This window comes from Ovis canadensis, chromosome 7, assembly GCF_042477335.2.
Source record: "Ovis canadensis isolate MfBH-ARS-UI-01 breed Bighorn chromosome 7, ARS-UI_OviCan_v2, whole genome shotgun sequence".
NCBI classification, from domain to species: Eukaryota; Metazoa; Chordata; class Mammalia; order Artiodactyla; family Bovidae; genus Ovis; species Ovis canadensis.
In genome coordinates, this window is record NC_091251.1 from 38169836 (window position 1) to 38176234 (window position 6399).

Sequence of the window (6399 nt, forward strand, 5' to 3'; positions counted from 1 at the left end):
ACCTCATGTGTGTTTCTTTCCTATAAGTGTCCTTTTTTATTCACATACAACATTCCACCTCTGACACTTCTGATCATCAGATGTAGAGGTTTCTCCCCATACCGAGCTATGATCTACAACAACTTAATCAATTCTGGGTGTCCTATGTCCTAAGTTGCTTCAGTCATATTCAGTTCTTTGCAACCCTATGGACTGTAGCCACCCTGTGCCTCTGTCTATGGGATTTTCTAGGCAACAGTACTGGAGTGGGTTACCATGCCCTCCTGCAGGGGATCTTTCCTACCCAGGGATCAAACTTGCATCTCCTGCATTGGCAGGCAAGTTCCTTACCACTAGCACCGCCACCTGGGTATCCCATAACCTAACTTAATTCTAACAACAGTATGCATTTGAAGCTAGTGTTAGAGCTCACGGGTTAAGGGCTCAGTCCCACTAGACTCTTTTATTAAAGTTGCCCATCTCAGTAATAGGTCTCCAGATTAGACACAATTTTTGTCCAATTTGGCTACAAATCAGAGGTACCCAGGATCTCCTCCCCAACTTCCATTAATTTCACAGATCTTAGGAAATATTTACCTACATTTACATGTTTAATTAAAAATATAATAAAGGAGCTACATAAATATCCAGATGAGGAAATACACAGGCAAAGACTGAAATGGGCTCAAGTACAGCAGCTTCCATGCCTCTGGAGTCAGGGTGTACCACCCTCTAGGTTAGTGGATGTGTTCACCAACACTGCCTTTCTACAATCTAAGAAGTTTTCAGCTGCCCACGTTGGGTGAGATCAGTTCTCACAGACCCTCTCATTTATTCTGATATCTCCAATTCCTTTTGGATTTTATTTGTTCTACCATTTTTAGGAGGGTTAATAAGTTGTGTTTCATTCATATTTTGAATATTACATAGTTTAGAGAAATTAGGTTGATCTATATATAATAGAGGCTTCCCTGGTGGCTCAGTTGGTAAAGAACCTGTTTGCAATGTAGGAGGCCCAGCTTTGATCACTCAGTCAGGAAGATCCCCTGGAGAAAGGAATGGCAACCCACTCAACTATTCTTGCCTGGAGAACACCATGGACAGAGGAGCCTGTTGGACTATAGTCCATGGGGTTGCAAAGAGTCAGACACGACTGAGCAACTAACACACACACACACACACACACATACTAATAGAGACATTATCAAATCATATTGATAGATAGGAAATAAAATGGCAAAACACATAGTTTCAAACTTACGGAAAAAATTTAATATTGTTTTTAAGGATATGTTTATATATGAATTATCAATAAAATTTAGGAAGGATACATGCCAAATTCTGGGGGAAGAAAATATGGTATTTATGGATATTCAAGGGAAATTTTTTAATGTAATTGTTAAGGCTTTTGAGACATTTTTAAACTTGTAATTTATGTATTTTAAAATAATAATATATTCAAGTGACAAATATGAAGAGCCTTAATTATATAGCTTTGATAACTGCTTTAATGTCCGGGGATTTTGTGCTTTGCTGACCCAATTCTAGAACATAGAAAAAGAAGAAACGATCATTTACCCTCTTCTCAAAAATAACATTATTATCATAAAATATTTCTTTTTATACTGATATCTCTAATTCTCCTGTTCACATTCCTTAACCTTTAAAGAATCATGGAAATTTTAAGATAGCAGCACAATGACTGTGAGTTAATGCAAAGCTAAATCAGACCAAAGTTATCTTGGCAAATTGTCATGCTGTTTTGTTGTTGGTTTTTTTTTCTTTCAACTTTAATACCCGCCATTTGTTAAGTGAGGCAGTAAATGAAAAAGGAATCTCAGAATCCTATTTGGACACTGTTTGGGAAGAAAACCAGGTTTTAAGGGGAGCACTCTCTGTCTCAGCCACTGGCCAGAAAATGATTTTCTGTTTGAAATCTGCTCAATCTGAGAGAGATACGGTGACTTGGGGAAGGAAGGTGACCTCTCCTTTGTAAGGTGGACTGGTTCTCTTTCCCTCTGTGTTTTCCACCACTGTTTATAACAACACTTGTGCTGAATGCTTGTAGTGATAGTAATAGTCATAAAATATGGCTCAAATTTCATTTTTAATTGAAACATAGGTTAATTTAGAATGTGTACATTTAGGTATACAGCAAGTGATTCGGTTATATAATTATATATATTATTATAATATATATAATATATAATTATACATATATAATATATATGTATATATAAAATATGTGATTATATATATATTCTTTTTCATTATGGGTTATTATCAGACACTGAATATAGCTCTCTGTGCTACAAAGTAGTTTTTTGTTGTTTATCTATTATATGTAGTAGTGTGCATGTGTTAATTCCAAACTAATAATTTATCTCCCTCCCCTCCACCCCATTTGGTAACCATAAGATTGTTCTTTATATCTGCAAGTTTGTTTCTGCTCTGTAAATAAGCTCATTTATATCACCATTTTTTAAATTTTCCACATATAAGTGATATTGTATATTTGTCTTTCTCTGTTGACTAACTTCACTTAATATGATAATCTCTAGGTACATTCATGTTGCTGAAAATGGCATTATTTTTTGCAATGGCTGAGGAATAGTATTCCATTGTGTATATATATCTATATCTATATATATATATATACACCAAATCTTCTTTACCCATTCCATCCATGGACACTTAGGTTGCTTCCATGTCTTGGCTATTATAGAAAGTGCTGCTATGAACATTAGGGTGCATGTATGTTTTCAAATTAGAGTTTTCTCCAAATATAGACCCAGAAGTGGAATTGCAAGATCATACGGTAACTCTATTATTCAGTTCTATCACTGACAAAAGTAAGTAAATGGAAAAAAGCCTCAGTCAAATATTAATACAGCAAAGTACCATACAATTTAAAGACAAACAATGAAAGTGAATTGATTTTAATGTAAACCTGTACCTCTTTACTATTGCTTAGTTATTTACATAGTTTGTGTCTGTCACCTCTTTACAAAACAAAATGTCTTATTTCAGAATTTTTTTTTTTTACTTTTATAGACGTCTCGAAATCAAGATGCTTAGAAGTCATTTTTAGTAAGAAAGCTATTCTGGAGGTTTTAAAGTCAGACAAATTTCCGTGTATTTTGTTGTTCTAGTATTTTTGAACTTAAGACTTGGAAAAAATCAAATTTCTCTTCTGCAAAATCGCAAGAACTGTGATTCTTCAAATAGGTAATATGTACATATATATATACTTGATTAGATCTCATGGTGTATTTTTACAAAAATTTAATGATAATGAAGTTAGAATTCAGTAGTAAGAGTCACAAGACATAAACAATGCTGATGTTCTTTTTTTTTTAATTTTTTATTTATTTATTTATTTTTTTAGTTTTTTATTTTTTAAATTTTAAAATCTTTAATTCTTTTAAAAAGTCTTATATTTGCTGAGGGAAAAAAGCTGAACAGAATGAAGAGCAAAACTCAGTAGGAAAAAAAGTACAACAAAAAGGGAGCACATATTCAAAGAAAAAAGGCAAATAATACCAATAAATGGAAAAAATAATTAATCTTGTAATTAAAATAATTGAAATTACATCCCAGTACCATTTCTCATCATCATAAAGACAGCACATTGTATATTTTTAAGAAAAGGGATTTGTACATTGTGTTGGAAATGCAAAATGCTTTGAGTCCTATAGTGGGAATACCTTAAAAAATATGGTTTTTTAAATATGGTTTTTAAAGTATGTTTTTAAAATACTTATCAAGGACTTGGTAGTTCATAAGTGCCAGTTATTGTACTTGATAATCTAAACTATATTTTCTAAAAAAAAAAATAGGATAATAAAGAAATACAGACAAGAAGGGAGACTAAAGAAAAAATATAAATAAAGAATGAGGGCAAATGGAAGAAAGGAAATAAAGAATAAAGAACTTGCTGTTTGGCTTACAAAATATAGAAAAATATTTATATTTTGCTGAGCTCAATTTATATAGTATATGTGAACAGTTTAGGACAAATGAAGTTAAATTTTATATATTCTTTTCTGAGAACAGTCAGGAGTAAATGTAGTTTTCATTTCTCTATCATTTAAGCTACTCTCAAAAAAGAAATCTGTTACAAGTGAGGGAATAGAACTGGTCTATAATGTTAATAAGTGGAGTTACTCAGCCTATGAAATATATACTTTTATACAGAGATCCAAAATTAGTAAAAATATTCAGCATTAGGAGAGGGCAATGGCAACCCACTCCAGTACTCTTGCCTGAAGAATCCCATGGACAGAGGAGCCTGGTAGGTTACAGTCTATGGGGTTGCTAAGAGTCAGACATGACTGAGTGACTTCACTTTCACTTTTCACTTTCCTGCATTGGAGAAGAAAATGGCAACCCACTCCAGTGTTCTTGCCTGGAGTATCCCAGGGACAAAGGAGCCTGGTGGGCTGCCATCTATGGGGTCGCACAGAGTCAGACACGACTGAAGCGACTTAGCAGTAGCAGCAGCATTCAGCATTAGAAATGTGCCATCAGCATCTGGGGTCTCCTTTGGAAGAAGATGGGCTTTCCTCAAGTCATTTGATAAACAACTTTTTCTCACAGTTTGTAAAAATCTTTGATTCAATTCAGTTTGCTCACACATATCAACTTTAGCGATGAATTTGTTTCTGAGAGTCAAGTATTGTGTGAGAAATGTAGCATTAGATTATTGCCCTAGATAAGAGTTTAAAATAAAGAACCTCAAAATATATTATAGACCTATGCACTTTTACTGCCAAAAAGGAAGATTCAAGCAGTGGAGAAATTGTTTATGAAATGCATTAGTATTGTTATTTTTATGAGAATATTCATTTTGAATTACCAAAGAACTCTCTCTGTTGGGTGAAGTTTTTAAACTTCCTTTCTACACATTATTAGCTCCTGAGAGCCGAGATTGATTCAATTAATCTTTATTTTCAATTTGGAATTGAGCATATTTCCAAGGATTTAAATTTTGCACAGGAGAAGTGTTTGTCTGTTCGTAAGCCCTGAACATTTAGTTCTTCTCTCCATTCTAGAAGTTCTTAGTTCATCTCTTCTGGTCACTTTAGAAATTTAATAAATGGAAGAAGCAAACCAGTCCATGGTATCTGAGTTCATTTTTCGTGGACTCTGTGATTCCAGGGAATCTCCAGAAATTCCTCTTGCTGCCATTTTCTGCACTCTACCTGATGACCGTCCTGGGCAACCTTTTCGTTGTGTTCTTAATCATCACTGACTCTCATCTCCATTCCCCAATGTACTTCCTCTTAGCCAATCTCTCATTTGTTGACTTCTGCCTTTCCTCAGTGACCACTCCTAAACTGGTCACAGACTTCCTAAACGATAATAAAACCATATCCTTTGGGGGCTGCATGAGTCAGATCCTCTTTATACATTTTCTTGCAGGAGGTGAGATGGTACTGCTTGTGTCAATGGCCTATGACCATTGTGTAGCCATCTGCAAGCCACTCCATTACTCCAGAATTGTGGACAGACAAAAGTGCATCTGGCTAGTACTGACATCATGGATCATTGGCTTTGTACATGCCATAAGTCAACTAGCTATGATTTTAGATCTTTCTTTCTGTGGACCCAGAATAGTGGACAGTTTTTTCTGTGATATTCCCGAAGTGATCAAACTAGCCTGCATGGATACTCATACTCTGAGAATATTGATAAATGCTGACAGTGGTATTAGCTGTAGCTTGCTTCATTCTCGTGCTAATCTCTTACACCTACATCCTGGTAACTATTTGCCTTCATTCCAAGGAAGGGTCATCAAAGGCACTCTCTACCTGTACTTCCCACATCACAGTGGTGGTGCTGTTCTTTGGACCCTGCATTTTCATCTATTTCTGGCCACTTAGCATCACTTGGGTGGACAAAGTACTTTCTGTGTTTTATACAGTAATCACACCTCTTTTGAATCCAACCATTTACACACTGAGAAATAAAGAAATTAAAAATGCAATAAAGCGACTGATAATTCAGCATAAGAATACAAAGCACAATTTTTAAAGCTTTCATGTAATCAGTAATTCTACTGTTTGCTCCCTAATTTGGACATAGTTTGACATGTTAACTAAACTATAAATGTTCATATCTGTTAGTTATCAGAAGTCTCAGATATATTTTTTGTGTTTATTCCATTAAGAAAATATGTTCAAAAAGCTAATACATATATTTTTACCACTTGGAGAAAATAAAAATTTGTCTAAATATTCTTGTGTATTGTAAAAAAAATGCCTGGTGATTATAATAAGAATTATAAAATTATAAAATTTATTTCTATGGATGGTGCTAATTGAACCCACAAGAGGTGTGGGTTCAATCCCTGGGTCAGGAAGATTCCCTGAAGGGCATGCCAACCCACTCCAGTATTCTTTCCTGGAGAATCCTATG

General features: G+C 34.5%; 1 pseudogene; it reads left to right on the top strand.

Annotated features, from left to right (window-relative positions):
- Positions 1-5077: 5077 nt before the first annotated feature.
- Positions 5078-6015, top strand: LOC138444134 (olfactory receptor 4K3-like; annotated as a pseudogene).
- The last annotated feature ends 384 nt before the right edge of the window (positions 6016-6399 follow it).